This window comes from Gorilla gorilla, chromosome 2 (genome assembly GCF_029281585.2).
Source record: "Gorilla gorilla gorilla isolate KB3781 chromosome 2, NHGRI_mGorGor1-v2.1_pri, whole genome shotgun sequence".
In the NCBI taxonomy this organism is placed as follows: Eukaryota; Metazoa; Chordata; class Mammalia; order Primates; family Hominidae; genus Gorilla; species Gorilla gorilla.
The window spans coordinates 106,384,004-106,403,572 of record NC_086017.1 but is presented as its reverse complement, the minus strand read 5'-3'; the positions used below and the strand labels follow the sequence as shown (position 1 = coordinate 106,403,572).

Below are 19,569 nucleotides of genomic sequence, written 5' to 3'. Positions count from 1 at the left end.
AATTGTGATTATTAAGTGAATGAAATAGTTGGATTCATTTACTAGTCTATGTACTCACATCCTTGTTTTGTCTGGTAAGTTTTAGTTACAATGTCTATTTTATTTTGTTTTTCTAAAAGATGTGGTAGCCTTTAACAGAGTAGTATATGGTGGTTGTTTTTTTCAGGATGGCTTCCATGTTTCCGTGGATATGGAGACGTCTCATCTCAGCCAACAGCATAATGCAAAAGAAGAGAGAGAGGAAGGGAGAGAGAGAGAGAGAGAGAGAGACAAAGCAAGGGAAAAAATACATTTTTAAGAGGAAGTAGTTATATAACAATGTGAATTATTTTCCAAGAGTATCTCATTGAGCATCACCTGAAATGCAGACATTTCTACTACAATTTGTAGATGTCATGTGGTGGAATAAGTACTGCAACTGGAGTTAGAGGACCTGCTCCAGAAATACCTGTCATCTTGAGTGTAAATTTGGGCATCTCATGAATTATCCAGTCTCAGACTATTCATATGAAAATGCATATAATGGTACTGCATTTTTTTACCACAATCTTGTAATTATTGTGTGAAATCAAGGATATGAAAATACTTCATAAGATAAAATCTGGAACTGTGTTTACCATTAGAAGTTTTATAAATGTTAAAATTTATTCATCTTTCCGTAGATCTATTTAAGACATTTGTATATTCTTGGTCACTGAAAATAAGAAGATAGTGTATGAAAATTTTCTTACTGGAAATATCTGGTTTGATGTTTGGAATATAAGACACATGGTATATTTAGTTATATGAAATTCCTGAATCATCTGGTTGTTTTGGTTATTTCCTTTAATAACCAAATAATTGTTATTTCCTTTAATAACAACATATATAAATCACATCAGCTAATACCTTACACATATTAGATACTCAATAAAATGTTGAAATCACACTAAATATCAGTCCCAACAGAAAAGCAGTTTTTAGTGCTTCTGCCAGTACTATCAGACTATAATTCAACATTTTATCTCTTTACTATATAAAGTACTTCTTCCTTAATTATTGTTTGCTCTTCATTTAAGACCCTGAATAAGAATTATGCAAGTGTGGTGAAGTGTAGAAGGGAATTTAAAAATGCCTTCAGTATTTTTTGTTTTCTTTACTACCAAACAAAAAGCAATACTAGGAGTTAGCTGGCATATGTAATACTTTGACATTTGTAATCACCCTTGTTCTCTAGCGCCAGTATTATTTGGTGAGGGTATTGCATTTTGTGATTTGGTAGGAAAATTAATTCTCTCGAACATCCTCAAACTTATATTGTTTTACCTGAAGTGTGAATTTAGATGGCTCTATGTTATGTTGTATCACAAAAAATTTAAGAAAACCAGCTGGACCCAAAACCTGCTTAGACTTTTTACTGAGTCTGTATTCTGTTGTTTACCAGATTATCACCACTTATAAATTCAGTTTATGCAAAACAGAAAGATCTTAAAATGTAAAGTAAAGAGACTTAATAGTCCCTACAATTTTCTCGGCGTTTGCATGAGAATCATATATGTTTCAGTGTTTAAGGAAATACAATTTATATTAAATAGGATGCATTCTTAACAATAAAGTTAATCAGTTAATTTTTGAAATAAAAATATCTAGTACTTGTGAAGTTCACATATGCTTTGATATCTAATAAAATAATATATTTTAAATGCAAATTGTTTTTGAAATAATTAAACATAAAATGAGATTTGAATCAAAAAATGCTTTTGGTTGGTAAAAAAAAAATATTTCATTACCATAATGTTCTTCATTTATAAAAATCTTATAAGTGTGGGTGTTTTATTTACATCATCTTTTAGTTTTTGCTATTTCTGTATAGTTACTACATATCTGCCCCCCAATGATGGAACTTGCTGGGCCATATTCTCGTCTCACAATTAGACACACACTTGACAATGTAAGTACCTGTTGAAAAGCCATAGGATCATAGAATGTTGTGCTCAAAGGGACTTGTAAATTGATGCTGTTAAATTTTTTACTTGAATGAAAACATCATTGTTTCCATCACATAAGAGCAGTGAAAATGTAATTGCCTAGTTGCCACTGAACAGGAGGATTAGAATTCACCTTTCTTATTGTTCTCCTTTTTATCCACCTTCTTATCCCCATCCTAGTGTAGTCTGAAATGCACCAGTTCCAAGAACAAGCACTCTGTGGTAGATTTGATTTAGCTGAAGCTCAGAGAGATAAAGTACATGTTAATAGTCACACAGCTATTAGTGAGAACCTTGATTGGAATTCAATTGCCTAGTGTCCAAATATATTATCCTTACTTCTTTATTGCATAACGTCAGCAACCAATGCTTTATTCCTGTAGACAGTATGTCACTTCTTAGCACACACTGGCCCCTATTTCAGGTTTCCAGATTTTGACAGTGTGGGGACATTGCAAGAAAGAAACAAAGTAGAAATGAAATATATAGTATGTGGCAGAGTTGGTAATACATTTTCTAGAAAACCCCAATTTGCTGCACATACCAGCATTAGTAATAAGTTAAAATATAGAACCATCAGTGTATTTAAATGTCGACACAATTGTCTCTTTTCTATTTGGGCAATACAGTTGTATTCTGTTTCCCAGGTATCATGCTCTAGAACTTATCACTATATCCCCCAAACCATATTTCCCAAACTGAAATATCTTCTGTGACAGACACTGAATTGTTTCCTAATATGTATTTTTAAATCTTCCTTGGTTACAGTATACCTGATTTTTTTTTCTTTTCAGAATGTTAATTGTTCAAGGAAAAAAATAACATTCTAGTATCTCTTAAAAATACATTTGGCCCTGCAACTTAGTTGTAGGCAAACAAAATACTAATAGTACCTGTTAGGACTTCGGGGAAGTCTGGCTAAAGAGGGTAAGGAAAGCTGGGTCCTCTCTTCTTCTGTCCTCTCTTCTACTTGCACTTTCTATTTATCTTCCTAATATCATGTGTGTCTTTGTACAATCCATTCTCAACACAGCAGCTATATTAACTGTTACAAATGTAAACCAAATGATCATCTCACTTCTCTGCTTAAACACTTTCAGTAGTTTTCAGTCACACTTAGGTTAAGATCCAAATTCTCTATCTTGGCAAATAAAACCCATGTGCTTTCCCCTTCTCTGTCTCTCTGAAACCTTATTAGTCTTTCATTGTCCTGGTTCACTAGGCTTTAGAACTTTTTCAGCTTCTCAAATGTGCCAAGATCCTTTCTACTCATTTTGCCCTGAATGATCTTCTTTTGATATCCATGGCTGGCTCTCTCTTGTGAAAGTCACCTCCTTAGAACTTTCCCTCTGCCCAATTTAAAAAACCACCCAATCACTCTTCTTTTGCACTGTTTTTATTCATTATGTAACGTGGTGTTCTCTATGGACAACAGTACTTCATTATGTGCTTATTCACTGTAACTAGTCACAAGAGCTACCTGAAATGTATAGTTATTCGCATGTATCTCCTACCAATGATATTAAAGTATAACTCCAACCTGGAGCCATATTCCATATCTGTTTCATTTTTAGTTGCCAATTTTTTAGTGATCAATTGTTTTACCCCTTGAGTCATGTCCCAAAATCATTAGCAGCTGGTATAAGGCAAGAACATTCTGCTGCTTTATTTCAGTATTTTTCAATTACACTTAATTCACACTCATTTTCTTCACCCTGTTAGGAGCTCTTTTTAGTGTATCAAATGAATGCCCTCCCAATACAGCTGGGAGGGCATTCATTTAATATACTAAAAAGAGCTCCTAAGAGGGTGAAGAAAATGCACTCCCTTTAAATTTAAAATATTTATGTATTTATAAATATATATTTATTATATATTTTAAATGTTTTTATTTATATATTTAAATATTTATAAATACATAAATATATTTACATATTTATAAAAATGTAAATATATATTTTTATATTTATAAATAGAAATATATACAAGATGTATTTATATATTTATATTCATGTATATATTTATATGTATGAAACATATAACACATATATATCCTTTAATAAAGATAACATCATTGTATATGTTTGTTTAATTTACATAAATTCTATTATATTAAATATCTTTACATTTTCTATTTGTAATACTCAGAGCAATGCTGTGAGGTCTATCTGTATTATATTAAATAAATCCAATTAATTACTTCATTGTATTACATGGTATTCCATTGTAAGCAAATACCACTTTATACTTCACTTATCTAGAGATAAAAACTAATTTGTGTTTTTTTAATACCATCACATCTAAAATTTTATATCTCAAATTTTTTTCTGTAAGTCCTATACTGGACAAATTATAACTGAAAATGATGGATTTACAACATCAAAAATTAAAGATTTGTGTTCAATAAAGAACACTATGATAATAATGTGTTATTGGCTGGATAATGGACTGGAAAAAGATATTTGTAACATCCACAATCTATGAAGAAAGCAAAGGTATAACACATAAGAAATTTAAGCACCCCATAGAAAAAACATAAATGAGTACAGAATTCATGAGTAGGCAGCTGTTTTGCTTTAGTTTTGGCCTGTATTTTTTACCAAATGCATTGGCATTCCATTAGAAATGTGTCAAATATAACACACACTACACACCACACACACAAACACACACACACACACCACTAATAACTGAGTGAATACATGGAAAAATTAATGTACACATGAAATATGGCATTATGTAGTCTCTTACACATACACAGGTATATGTGAATCTAGTCTCTTATTTAACTCAACATAAATATATATTAAAATTGGATCTATGTCATAAAAAAATTAACAAATAAAATCTTGGGCTAGAATATCATTCAGTTCCACATGATATCCACTTAAGAACATAAATTTTACACTTAAGGAGGCTGAGACAGGTGGACCACCTGAGGTCGGGAGTTCAAGACTAGCCTGACCAACATGGAGAAACCCCGTCTCTACTGAAAATACAAAATTAGCTGGCGTGGTGGTGCACGCCTGTAATCCCAGCTACTCAGGAGGCTGAGGCAGGAGAATTGCTAGAATCTGAGAGGCGGAAGTTGCAGTGAGCCGAGATTGCGCCATTGCACTCCCCTTTGGGCAACAAGAGCGAAACTCCGTCTCAAAATATACAAATTTTAATGTTTTATTAAAGAGAGCAAAATAGCTTTAAAATTTTTGTTTTCATAAAATGAAAACTTCTGTTCATTTATTCACCTCCTTCTTCATGATACATGATGCTGTGCATGATGACTCTTTCTACATATGCATAATGTTGTGCATATCTTTTGTTGTATACGATTTTGCAATTTAAAACTATTTGGTTTATATGCTATAATTTTTTATTTGTTATCTTTGCCTTGGTACTGTTAAAATGTGCATGTTTGATGTACAAAATGGACTCCCCATGTCTAACTGTGATGAGTTAAAATAGAACTAGTGTGCCAGAGTTGAGTGAGCAAGTGGTTACATACTCTGTGTTCTCAGAAAGGTGTTGTAAAAGTGTAAGAGGACTGCCCTTTCTATATAATCAAGCCAACCAGTTTCTGCTGTAGGTACTAAGAAAAATTACAGCAAAGCCTCTCTCATCATTTTAAAGAAACATCGACAGAGACTTCTGGTTTAGGGCTTGTAAATCAACCAATCAGAGCTTACCTGAACCAACCAATCAGAGCTCATCTGAACCAACCAATCAGAGCTCACTGTACTGACCAAACAGGACGCAGCTGTGGTGACCAGTTAGAACTAAGTAAGTTGGATTCTTTCATTTGCATAAACACACTTGATTGGGAACCTGGGTAAGAACTATTGCTTTAAAACCTAAACCCTCTCTTTGTTCTCTAAAATACACCTTCACTTTACTCTGAAGGCTGCATCTGTTTGCTAACTGTTCACTGGAATAAAGCCTCTTTCCTCCAAATTACTTTTCAGATAAATTTGATTCACTGTATTCATCATATTTTAATTTTATTACTTGATATTGCATTGTATATCCTAATCCTGTAAATGACTCTTTTAAAACAGAATATCCCTTTGTGTTTTACTCCGGCCTCTTGACCTTCGTTCTTTGAATTCATTACTACTTGATGCTCTTGAACAGATGACACAGAACATTCTGTGGTATATAATGGCACTTGGAATAAGTCTGTAAGTGACAGAGTTGATTGTAAGTTATTGGTCCTTCCCTCCCCTCCCAGCAATGTAGTTTGCTGTTAACAAAGCTAAACAAGCAAGTATCATACAGTAAAAGGGAAAGAAAAATAGCTTTATCTTCATCATGAAAATGCCAATTTTTAAGGGATTGTGTTTATATAAACAAAAGAGCTAAGACTTCTACAGGTAATAGAGCAGGCTGTTAACCTTGGGCTATATCTTTTGTGGTGCTAAAGAAAGTCAGTTTGTTTTAAAATTATTAAGTTCGTTTTTCTACCAACCTTCAAAAACAAGACTGCAGATAAACTTCATAGCATTTTTTGAAGAAAATATATCATGTCTTTAAAAAAGAATCTGGATTCTCAGGTCAGCAGTAAAGCAAAGAAAATTACCTCTGAAGCAAGACCCAAACGGAGGTCACTAGCAATTCTCCTATATGTTTCTCCTAAAATTAAACTACAAATACTATAAATAATCGGTCATGAAACTTGAAGGAAATATTGCTTACCTAACATGGTGACCCCTGAAGTGACTTTCTAGATCAAAGTGGCACTTTATTCTCAGAAATAGGACACAAACAGCATGCTTGTGTTCAAGGGGAAAAAATAAGGTACTTTAGTGTCAAATAGAACCAACTAAAAGAATGTAGCGGTGAGTTAAAACTGTTTCCTTAAAGCAGAGAGCCAGGTTTTCTTAGCTAATAGGTTTCTCTGCATACTGAAACTTTAGTATTAATTTTTAAAATTTATGTTTGCTCATTTTAAAAATAGGTATTAATATTCATAGCACAAAATTAAAAGTCTACAAAAAGGTATTATAGAAAATAAATTTCCTTACCATTTCTTCCCCAAGCCATGTAATTCCCTACCCAGAGGCCACTTTTAATACCACCTTTTGTGTATCCTTTCAGAGAGATTCTATCTCATGTGTTAGAACAGGGATGCATGGCAGTACAAACTCAGCACTGTACAATCCAGGGACATCATTTATATGTATTAGGATGTAAACGATGCTTCTAAAGTGGTGCAATCGAGGAGCTCTTTTATCAACAGACATGTATTTACACACATTGTAATATAAACTTCACCCTGTTATCAACAGACATGTATTTACACACATTGTAATATAAACTTCACCCTGTTCTGCATTCTTTTTTCCCTCCCCTTACAGTATTTCATAGTAATAAAGTTACCTCATTTTTAGTAGCTTTGCGGTGCTCCAGTTTATAGATATACTATAACTTATTTAACCAACATTTGCTTTATTTATTAATTGATTTAAATTGACAAAAATTGTCTATACTTATGGTATGTATAATGTTTTGAGATATGTACACATTGTGGAATGTCTAAATGAGGTTAATTAACATATGCATTACCTCACATACTTTTCTTTTTTTGTGGTCAAAACACATAAAATCTACTCTCTTAACAATTTTAAATATATTGTTTCAAACTTTAGTCACTATAATATACAACAGATCTCTTGAACTTATTCCTCCTGTCTGACTGAAATTGTGTATCTTTTGACCATTTCCCAATCTTCATTCCCTCCAGCTTCTGATAACCACTATTCTGCTTTAACCAACTTTTAAGAAAGAGTTAGTTTTTTATATTTAAAGCAATGCTGCTATAAATTTCTTACACATATTTATTTCACATATGCTGGTATATCCACAGGACAAATTCTAGTAATTTGAATTTCTGTCTCAAAGAGTATATGTATTTTTGATATTGAAAGTTATTATCAAATTGTTTTAATAGAGCTTACCCAGTAATAGTCCTACTGACCAACAGTAGAACATTTTAATTTTTGATCCTCATTCTGATAGGCAAGAAAGTGTATTTCAATAAAGTTATAAGTAAAAATTATAAACCAACACATCCAGGAAATTCAGCAATCCCTCAAGGCAAGAAAATAAAGATAGAGGTATATGTATATAAAGAATTACATTTTAAATTATAACTTCACAATTTATAAAATGTTACCAAAAAATGTAAATTATACATTTTAAATATATGCAATTAATTGTACATCAAATATATCTTCAGAAGGTGTTGTATAAAAAAAGAATATTCTATAAAATGGTTATTGTAAATATGGCATTTTATGTAAGAGAACTTACTCTGTTTGGCTGGTCTAGAATGGCCTTGTCTCTCATCTTTTACCTAGCTATCCTGGGCATTTTTTCATTTTTGAAGAAGCAAGAGTCACAACAGACCATGACATTTTCAAGTTCCTGCTTGCATCCTCATTTCTAACATTCTATGAGTTAAAGAAAGTTAAATGGATGGGAGAGACCATCCCACTCCCAATGGGAAGAGTGAAGAAAAGAATGACCAAAACTACCCGCTTATTTTGAGGCTGACATTAAAATACAAGTTTTACAACCATAATATGAAATGGGAGAATATGTTTATGTGGAAGTCTAATATTTAATTCACATTAATTTAAAATCATGGTGACATGATATATAGTTATAAATCGAGTATACAAATTACAATTGTTCATGGAACTAAAAATTGAAAAAAAAATTACTCCATCCAATCTAAATAAGAAACAAAATTTCAATTTGTATTTTTTCTCTCAGATAGAAAAATCAAATGTTTAAGACTATGTCCTTTTCTGTAAAACATCTGTTGATTTCTTTGGACATTTTTCTCTTGAGATGTTTTACCTTTTACTCACTGAATTACTTTGCAAACAAATTTATCTAATTCCTTAGATAAGGATAACAGCTTTTTATCTAGGAGTTTCAAGCATTTTATTTTTCTTTATATTATTTTAATTTTGACATTTGGGGTTGTTTTCTGAAATGTTTTAATCTTTTGAAGTCTTATTTTATAGCTTTTGATGGGTTTTGGATTTGAGTCAAATGCAGAGAGGTATTCTCTAAGTTGTGAATATAAGGAAAATATCTCAACTTGTTTCAAACATTTTTATGACATTTTTGGGTTTATTTTCTTCATTCTGACTTTTTTAGTAAGATCTGTTGTAAGTATCCAGTTTTACTATTTTTTTGTATCTCTATTTGTCCCTGAAATTTATTGAATTATGTATCCTTTCCTGACATTAATGAGATGCTTTTAATTATACATTACTTTTAGTACATTTGAAACTATTTTCAGGCTTTTTTTATTGACATTTTTCAGTATTCTTGTGTCATATAAAAATATTATCATGAATTTGCAGTTTAGTATATGGTGACAACCATTCTTACTACCACTTTCTTTTCAGAAAGGTCTTTTTTCTCCTTTTTTAAAATTTTTTTAAATGAATTTTGTAACTAACTTCCTTCCCTACTTCCCCCAATTCAGTTGTTTTGCTGTTGTTGTTGTTGTTTGGTATTTTTATTGAGGTGGAGTTTCACTCTTGTTGCCCAGGCTGGAGTGCAATGGCACAATCTCAGCTCACTGCAACATACGCCTCCTGGATTCAAGCGATTCTCCTGCCTCAGCCTCCCGAGTAGCTGGGATTACAGGCATGGGCCACCACGCCCGGCTAATTTTGTATTTTTAGTAGAGACAGGGTTTCTCCATGTTGGTCAGGCTGGTCTCGAACTCCCAACCTCAGGTGATCCGCCAGCCATAAGTGCTAGGATTACAAGCATGAGCCCGTGAGCCACCACGCCCAGCCTCAATTTTTTAAATAAGACAATGATCATTCATAGAACAAGATAGCAGAAGAGAAATCATTATGATGTTAACACTTTGTATTCAGATGTTCTTCTATGTGCCCCAGCAGCATTTCAAACAAATCCTTATATACACCATCCACATTTCTTACAAAGTTTATTTCTGATTATTTTTGCTACTTTATTACCCATTTTTATTAAAGAATAGTGCATCAAATTTTGTGTACAAGACACTCTTCTAGGAAACAGTTGAGATTTTAGAAGATAGTCCTCTGATAACCAATGCTTCTGCTCTCTTTAGTGTACCACACAACACTATCATTTCCATGCTAAGAAAAGCAAATATAATTCTTTCCATATTTATGGTTTTTAAGAAGTAACGATTAAGTCGTTTTTTAAAGTTATGCTTGTTAATGGAGCCCTAATAAATAGACTTCTTCCCTAGTAAGCATAACTCTAGTAACAATGAGTTAAAAAGAAATTTCCTAGAGCAGAGAGACAAACAAGGTTAGAAGGAAAAACACACAAAAAGAAGGAAAAGGATAACTATCCAGTGAAATTTTGTCTTTATTTTTTTAATGTGCACAGAAAAAAATTTAGAATAAAAAAGTACAGTTTTTTCCTCAATTCTATATACAAAATAATTATATAATTAGAATACTTAATCATTCCAGCTCAAATCCAGGAAGCAAGAACATATACCTTCCTAAAAATGCAATTTAGGTTCAATAAAGCATATTGACCACTTAATGATGTGCCAAGTACATATGCTTCAAATACTCATAGTGACTCATTTTAAAAATATTTTTTAAACTATTAGTTTAGAGAACTGAGAATCAAGGTGATTAAGTAATCTGAGGACATCATACTAAGGGTCTCTGAACTAGAACTGCCACACCTAGATTTTGTTATTATATTCTAATATACTTGATTTACCATGTATTTATACATCTATTTATCCGTTCATTTATTTTGTGGGTTTTTTTGCATGTATATCAGTACATGATATGCAAAATACTTCGTTGTGCATAATTCTATTAGAAATCACTATTTGCACATGCCTTTTTCTTTTGAACATATGATGAAATAACTAGATAGTTTGATGAACAAAATCCTAACCTCCAATCAAATATGAAACATCGCCATCACCCCAGAAAGCTACCTCATTTTCATTTGCAGTCAGTCCCTACTCCTAGAGGCAATCACCATCTGATTTTTCTCTACCATGTATTAGCTTTGCCTGATCTAGAATTTCACTTGCATGAAAGCATACACTATTTAGTCCGTTCCATAGAGCTTTTTCAATCAGTGTAAGGCTTTTCAAGATTCATGTATGTTGTGTGTGTTTCCATAGATCTTCCTTCTTGTTGAATATTTATTATTTTTAGGGTGTGTATATATATATATGTGTGTGTGTGTGTGTGTGTGTGTGTATCTATATATGTGTATATACACATCACCATTTGTTTATTTGTTCTTCTGTAGATGAACACCTGGAATGTTTCCAGTTTTTATTATAATTAGAGCTGCTAGGAACAATTTTGCAAACTTTTTGAAGATAGATAGTCTGACTGCTCACGACCTGTACAAGAAAACCAAAGTAGCAAGAGCAAGGTATGATAAAAAGAGTGAATTTTTAAATCTGTTGCCAGCAAAGGGTAATATGACTGGAATCCTTTCCAAAAATTTCCACTTTCCAATTTCTGGAGAGTGGGCAGGAGTTTAAGGAGAGGGGCTTGGAATACAGGAGAGGCAAGGGGGCTACGAGGTGCTGGCTATGTGACTTGTTCCTATGGCTTATCTTGAATTATTGTTTTATCTGGTGAAGGGACAGCATCATCTTGGACCCAGCCAGGTTACAAATCAACTGCAGTCAATTTTGCAGTCGATCCCTAGCCAGAGGTGAACTTTGGCTTTGAAGTAATCTTCTACTAGGGAGAGAATTCTCCGGGTGTCTGGTCCATGTCAGGATTTGGCCCCTGAAGCTTCTAAGGAAATACATGACCAGATAAGTGAGCATAGTTTGAGCCTAACAAGCATCCAGGTAAATAAATGTGCATAAAGCATGGAAGCATAAGGTGGGAAAAGGAATGCAGCGAAGTTTTAAAACACCTGGAAAGGCTATATTTCCAGACAAAAGAAAATACACGTGTAGTTTGTCTCAAAGCTACATCTTGAGACTAGGGAGAAAGGAGGAAAGATCAAGTATTAAAACACGGCTGGAAGCTAAGCTGCTCTGTTACAGTTGGTCATAGTGTAGTCATAAAAGATTATACCGTGTTACACTCCCACCAACAATGGATCAGAGAAAACCCAAAGTAGTACAGTCTAGAGTAACAATAATAACTGCCATCCTGTGTGTATATTTTCCAAGTCCGCATGCCCGAACCCATTCTTGTTGTTCAGTTTGTTATTCCCACATTTCAATTTTCTCACAAAAGAAATCCTGTGCCGGGTGCAGTGGCTCACGCCTGTAATCCCAGCACTTTGGGAGGCCAAGGCGGGCAGATCACGAGGTCAGGAGATCCAGACCATCCTGGCTAACACGATGAAACCCCTTCTCTACTAAAAATGCAAAATTAGCCGGACGTGGTGGCGGGAGCCTGTAGTCCCAGCTACTCGGGAGGGTGAGGCAGGAGAATGGCGTGAACCCCGGGAGGAGGAGCTTGCAGTGAGCTGAGATCGGGCCACTGCACTCCAGCCTGGGACACAGAGCGAGACTCCGTCTCAAAAAAAAAAAAAAAAAAAAAAAAATCCTGTGAGCCGAAGTCCTAAGGCTGGAAAGCCCCCAAAGAGAAAACTACTGCTTGATGTTTCTTGCCCATTGCTTCTCAACAGGTTGCAGTTTTGTTCCCCAGAGGACATTTAACAAGGCCCGAGAAAATTTTTGACTGTAATAATTTGGGACAAAGTGCTGCTAGCATCTGGTGAGTGGAGACCATGGATACTGCTAAACATCCTGCTATTCATAGAATAGCTTCTGAAAATGTGAATAGTACAGTCGAAAAATCCCACTTTACTGTGAAGATTATTTCTTCCTAGATTTCTGTCTTAACATGCCCTTTTCTCAGAAAGAATGACTTTAAAAACATTGACTGCTTCAGGAAATCGTCCCCTCCCCACCACACATACCATCATACATTGGAGGAAATTAGGATTTCGTTTCATTCTTTGGTCCCCAGGGAACTAATTACTTCAGGAACAGTTCAACATCTGTACTTTGGGGGTCCTGAATTAATACCAATAATTGTATTTAGTTCTTTTTTTTTTTAATGTTTTCAATCATGAAATAAAGAATGTGCCCTTTGAATTCTCTGTAGCTCCCTTTGTTTTAGCTCTTGTACTGGAAACAATTGCTCATAACGTTTAGAGCACACTGTTCCCCCAATTCAGCTTTCAAAATGAAAGAATTGGCTACAACAATAGAAAGATATTGACAAAACTAAGAAAACAGTACTGAAGTTTTAAATTTGTATTATTTACTCCATTTAAATAGGGACTGCATAGATTTTTTTTCCCCAAAGCAAGTAAATCTGGTTATAATCCTTTATGTAGAGCAATCAAGTATTTTTTATCAGAAAAAAAGATAAGTGCATTCCAAGATGAGTTTTGGTATCCTTGCTCTTTAGGACTTCAAACTGCCCGATAATATGTGCTAATTCCTGATCCAATTCAATTTTGTCAATCTGTCTTTGGTTGGTGGGAAAGGTGTTTTGACTAGAAAACAGAAAATAGGTGTACCAGCCATACCCTGCTGTCTAACAGACATTGTGATATTCTCCATGGTTGGTACTCTAGGAAAACAAACAGGCTATCTCTGCAAAAATGAACTTGCAACTAAGAAATTGGATACTGAATTCTTTCCATCAGAGAAATTAATATGGCATATAACAGCCCAATGCCCTATCCTTTTAGCTGAAACTCTCTCTCTCTAGTTTACTTAAAAATCAACCACTTAGGCAGTTAGGTTCTGTTAAATACTCTGTTAAGAGTGGAGAATAAAACTTTTAGGGGCTGTAAATTTAAAATCTCTTCTCAATCCCTAATTTTGACTTCTGGTGTTTATGAAAATGGCTTCACAAAACTAATTTCAGCCTTCTCTGTAGCTCTGCTGTTTTACTTCCAGTTTGATAACTTGATTCCAGCTGTTTATCTTGATTTATTTGTTTATTTGATAATTTGCTGTGGAATTTCGAACCCTAATGCATGACCTGTTTTCACTTAACCACAACTAAGCTGTAAGTGACTAGCAACTTTCTCCTAAATTGCTATTTTTATTCTAAGATCAAGATTCTTTTAGTGCATAGGCTGCTGATGTTACTTTACAACAGTATTGATTACATATAAGGCAAATATAGATAAATGTGTGTGTTAATGAATGTATCATTTTTTATCTCATAAGAGTAAGAAGTAAGACTATTGGTTTTAGGTACCGTCAATTTTATATTCAACCTAGTTTTTAATTTGCTAAGTCCTTCTTTGTTTTCTTATGATTTACAGTCAATTAAGAAATATTGACATAAAAATTGATAATGTGAAAAGAAGTACAGCTTTTTCCACTTAAAGTGTTTTTTTCCTAAAATTTTGCATTAGAAAGGAATTTGACATTACTCATTGCATGTTGCTAGCATCGTTGGAGAAAGGCAGCTTGATTAACAATTCTCAGTCTCCACTTGTAATTTATAATCTGACAAAAGAGTCAGTGAAAATTAAAAGAAGTTTTTACAGTAAATTGCCTTTTACAAAACAAAGGACAATACTTTCCACAGGAAGGATGATAACTCAAGACGCCAAGTATTTTTAGCAACAGGTAACTAACATGAGACTTTTCTCCCTGGAGCAAAATAGATTCCTGACCAGATAGGACAGCAATGAACTTCAGATAGAAGACTCAAGGGAATCTAAGATTAACTGCATATAATTTTCACACCTGAACTCAATCTTAGCAATTAATTAGTAGAACACACAGAAGACCTTTAACAAAGGATATTAGCAAAGGAATCTAAGAGAGAAATAACGAATATTTATTTGTAGTCTTTTATACCTATTGTTTGCATTCTAAAATTGCACTCATAAAATAAATCCAATATATTTAATGTTAAATGATTAGTAATTCACTATGTGGGAACATGAAGTAAAGGTGTAATGTATGTTTTGTACATTGTTTCTATTCATGGCAGCATATTCACAAAATAAATAATAAGCATTTCAAAAACACGTAATAATAATTATTATGAATAACTATTGTTGATTGCTTACTTCACACCTGGGATTGTTCTAAATGCTTCATGTGTATTTATTTACTATTATTGTATTGCTATCTCTTTAGGTGTAATATTTGTTTTATGAAACTGGGTGATCTGATATTAGGTGTATATATACTTAAGATTGTTATAATCTCTTATTGAATTGATCCCTTTATCACTGTAGAATGACTTTTTTTTAATTGCTGTTAATTTGAAGTCTGTTTTATTGAATACAACTATAGCCACTCCTGCTTGCTTTTGATTTGCGTTTGTATGGAATATCTTTTTTCATCTCTTACCTTCAGTCTGTAAGTTTCTTTACTAGGAAGGTCTGCCTTTTTAAAGCAGCGTATAGTTAGTTCAGGTTTTTAATCCATTCCATCTCTTAATATATTTTTAGTTGATCATTTAAGCTGTTTATGCTCAAGGTTAATCTTGATATGTGAGGTTTTGTTTATGTCATAATGTTAATTTTTATCTGGTTTTTTGTAGACTCTGTTTCATTTTTTTGTATGTTTGTCTTCGAGTTTGGAAGAGTTCTGTCATGATATCATTTTATTTGTTTTTTATCCTCATTTGTGTAATTGTTTTATAAGACCTATTTGTTTTGTACTTTGTGTGTTTTTATAATGGCAAATATTGTCATTTTGTTTCCATGTTAGAACTCCTTTGATCATCTTGTAAGACCAGTCTAGTGGTGATAAATTTCCTAAGTGTTCTCTTTGGGACTTTCTTTCTCCTTCATTTCTGAAGCTTATTATGATAAGAACAAGCTTATTGTTATAAGAGAAGAATAACCATGCCAACCATGAACTTATGATGAGATAAGTTATAGTTACAAGGTATTACAATAAGAATAAATTCATGGTTGGCAGGGATTTTTACTTTAAGTACTTTGAAGATAATATTCTGAACTCTTCTGGCTTGTAAGGTTTCTGCTTAGAAGTCCATTGTTAATCTGATGGGGGCTTGTTTTTTTCTAATAGGTGACTAGATGCTTTTCTCTTGCTTGACTAGATGCTTTTCTCTTGCTGATATTTAGATTTTTTTTCTTCATCTTGTTTTATACAGTCTGGTGACTATATATTATGGTGAAGCCTTTCTTGCAATGTATTTATCTGGGGTGTGTTTTTTGGGGGCACTTGTATCTGGGTGCCAAATATCTTGCTAGACTCGGGAAGTTATCATCAACTATGTTCTTAAATAGATTTTGTAAGCCTTTTGATTTTTCTTCTTCCTCAAGAATGTCAATAATTTGTAATTACAGTCACTTTATATTGTTCCATAGTTTCTGAGGGCATTGGTTTTTTAAATTTTTTATTTTTGTCTGATTGAATTAATTCAAAAGATTTGTCTTCAAGTTCTGAGATTCTCTCTTCTACTTGATCTAGTCTATTACGGAAGCTTTCAACTGTAATTTATAAGTCCTTCAATACATTTTTTATCTCCAAAAGTTCTGTATGCTTTCTTTTCAACATCTATTTTCTTAGTAAACTTCCCATTCATATTCTGAATTGGTGTTCTCATTTCTTTGTATTGGCTTTCAGATTTCTCTTGCATCTCATTGAATTTCTTTAAAATCAATATTTTGAACTCTTCATCTGGCATTTCTAAGATTTCTTTTTTGGTTAGGATCTACTGCTAGTGTACTATTGTGTTCCTTTTGGAGTGTCATAACCCATTGCTTTTTTATATGTCCAGTATTATTCTGCTGAATTATTTGCATCTGGAGAAAGTCTCTTCTTTTTATTTTTGCATTTGTTTTTGTTGGGGCAGGTCTTCTGCTTTTTATTTTCTCCTCGAGTCACAGCCTTGAGGCTGTGACTATGATGTGTGTTGAATAAGGCTGTTTGGCTTTGCTTCTTAATACGTTTAATGGAGAAGACTCTGTATAGTTTTGTTACTTATAAATAGCCTTTGTGTGGTGACTTGGCATGCCATTTGCTGAGTGAGTTCTCTCCCTCCTTGGTAGCCAGGTTACTATTGGTAATAATGGTAGCAGAGGTATCAGGAAGCTTGTCCATTTCCTGAGCACTGTGCACTAGTGTCAACAGATGTAGTAATGAATTTTGTCAGTGGACCTCCAAGCCAGTAGGTAGAGCTTGGATATGACAGCCAGATGCTGTGGTAGCAGTATGGTTTATACTTAATCTTTGTTAACGAATAGAAGTACACATGCCTCAGGTGATTAATTGGGCTGTGAAACTCTCAGTTGCCTGGAACATATGCTCTGCATCTAAGGTAGGGGGTGGGGCAAAGATGGTAATGGCTGGGTTGAGCACGACTTCCCTTGGACCCCAATGGTAGGTGCAAGTGTTGGCCCTGACAGGGGTCAGGGAGTAGATCTCAGGCCCCTGGAGAAATGCCCCAGTGAGGAGGAAAGCAACAATCACTGTTGTGCCAAAGTTCCAGCCTGGGTAAAGAAGGGCAGTCCTAGCTTCACCGCCAAGCAAGAGGAAGTGAGAGCCACTTTGCTCTCATGCTTCAGACCCAGGGGATTGCCCCCAGTGGCCCAACTCAGGCAGCAGGTGACAGTCAGCCAAGTCACATGCAGTTTGCCTTCAATCCGTGAAACTGCCCCAGGTTGAAACCACGCCTCCCAGGTAAATCTCCTCCCACTCTAATCCCATGAAGGAAGGTGCCCAACTCCAGCACAGCTGGTCTGTGCCCATTCTACACTTGCTTCCCAGTTCTGGCCATGGAGGCCCCTCACCTGCTTGATCGAGTCCAGATTGCCAGTCCCTTTCCTGAGACTCTCAAACCAGTGGCTGCCACCCTGGAGAGCTGACAGGCTCCCGGGCAGCCTGATACGTACTAGGATGAGAAATGGTTTCCTTCTCTCAGTGCCTATGTCTGGAAGTAAACGTAGGACGCATCCCAATACTCTTCCTTCTCACAGTTTCTCTGCTACTCCTCAAGTTACATCCAGGGCTTAGGAGTATCAATGAGCTTCCCTATGGCCTGGAATTCATGATGCTCAGTGGAAAGCTCGAACTTTCCACTGTGTGTGTGATCCACTCGATCACAGAGGGACACTCACTCACTCACTCCTGTACTGGGGCTTTACTGACAGTTCTCAGCCAGGCCCTTCCATGCAGCCTGCCTGTCCAGCTTCTTTTCCCCATGATCTGAAATGTCCTTTGCTTCCGTTGAATTCCTCTGCTCTTTATTGGATAAAAGTTCACATTGTGAATCTCTACACACCACTTTGATTCTTCCAAGTGGGTGAGGGATACTAAAAAGGCTCTGGTTTGCCATATTGGAAATTAACAATTTTAAGCAGTAGACATGTTTTATAGTTGCGACTATTTTTAATATAATGAAAAATTAAAATAGTCATCCAGAGTAATTTTATATTAAAAATGCCAAAGCACAGTTTATTAATATTGCAACTGCCTTATGTGATTTCTTTTTTAATCAAATTTTACCTTTTTAGTGAAAAGATCCTCAGTTGTCTTCTGCCTATTTATATCAAGGATCAAGGACATTCCAACTATCTTCTCTGGAGAGACATATGCTGGAGGAAGAAGAGCAGGAGGGACAAGCTAAATGAAAGTTAGAATTACCCTGCCTGCAGTTCACTGTTCTTGATTTTATGATTACCACCAACTAAGAAAGCAAAAATCAGAAAGAAACATACATTATAAATTATTAACATTATACTAACTGATAAGGATTTTGTTGTATTCACCTCTAACTATTCCAGCATTTCCTTAAAGTAGGTTTTTCAGGGTTTTAATTCTCTTTTCAGATCTTCTTATGCAGCTCACTTTGCAAATATGAGCTACTGACTCAATATTCCCTTATCATTTTAAAAAGTAAATATTGTATGCAAAAACAAAGATAAATACCAATATAACAAACACTTGTATCAACCATAGAGTTTAATAACCAAAACATTGTAGATATAACTGAAGCTTCTTGTTTACTTAATTGATCTCAGTCCCCCACAATGATTCCAGAGATAACTACTATTCCAAATTTAGTGTCTATAATTCCTACTATGTGTTAATTTAAAATATATGTATAAATATAAAGAATATATGGTATTATAAAAATATATATGGTATTATTTCACATGCTTACAAACTCCACGTAAATGGAAATCTGATGTATATGCCTTTTTACCTCTGACATTTTCAATGTCATTGTGTTTTAAGATCTTTTTCATTTTACCAATAATGTTAGTTTAATTATCTTCTAGATTACATATACGAATATACTTCAATACAAACATTTTTAGGGTAGAATTTCTCTAGGGTATATATCTAATAGTATACTTTCTGGGTTATAGGATAGATTCAAGATTCATATTAATACTTATTACTGAATTGTTCCCCCAAATGGTTTTTCCCTGTATTTATTTTCACTCTGTCAGCAATATTCCTCTGCATCAAATCTGAAATTTTATTTACATTAGTAAACTTTTCTTTTTGGTTTGAAGTGAGTAATATAAAATGATATCCTTTTATCACTTTAATGTGTATCTATTAGACTACTTAGCTTTTATGTAGCTTCAAACATGTATTGTCTATTGCAAC

The 19,569-nt window shown here is 34.1% G+C and overlaps 1 long non-coding RNA gene across 1 annotated transcript in view; it reads left to right on the top strand.

The window, feature by feature from the left end:
- Window positions 1-11,266: 11,266 nt before the first annotated feature.
- LOC109026266 (uncharacterized) overlaps window positions 11,267-19,569 on the top strand; it is a 93,742-nt gene continuing 85,439 nt past the window's right edge. Inside the window, exons 1-2 of the long non-coding RNA XR_002005230.3 lie at window positions 11,267-11,396; window positions 12,621-12,709. This is a non-coding gene — a long non-coding RNA (uncharacterized lncRNA). The remainder of the gene's footprint in view (window positions 11,397-12,620; window positions 12,710-19,569) is intronic.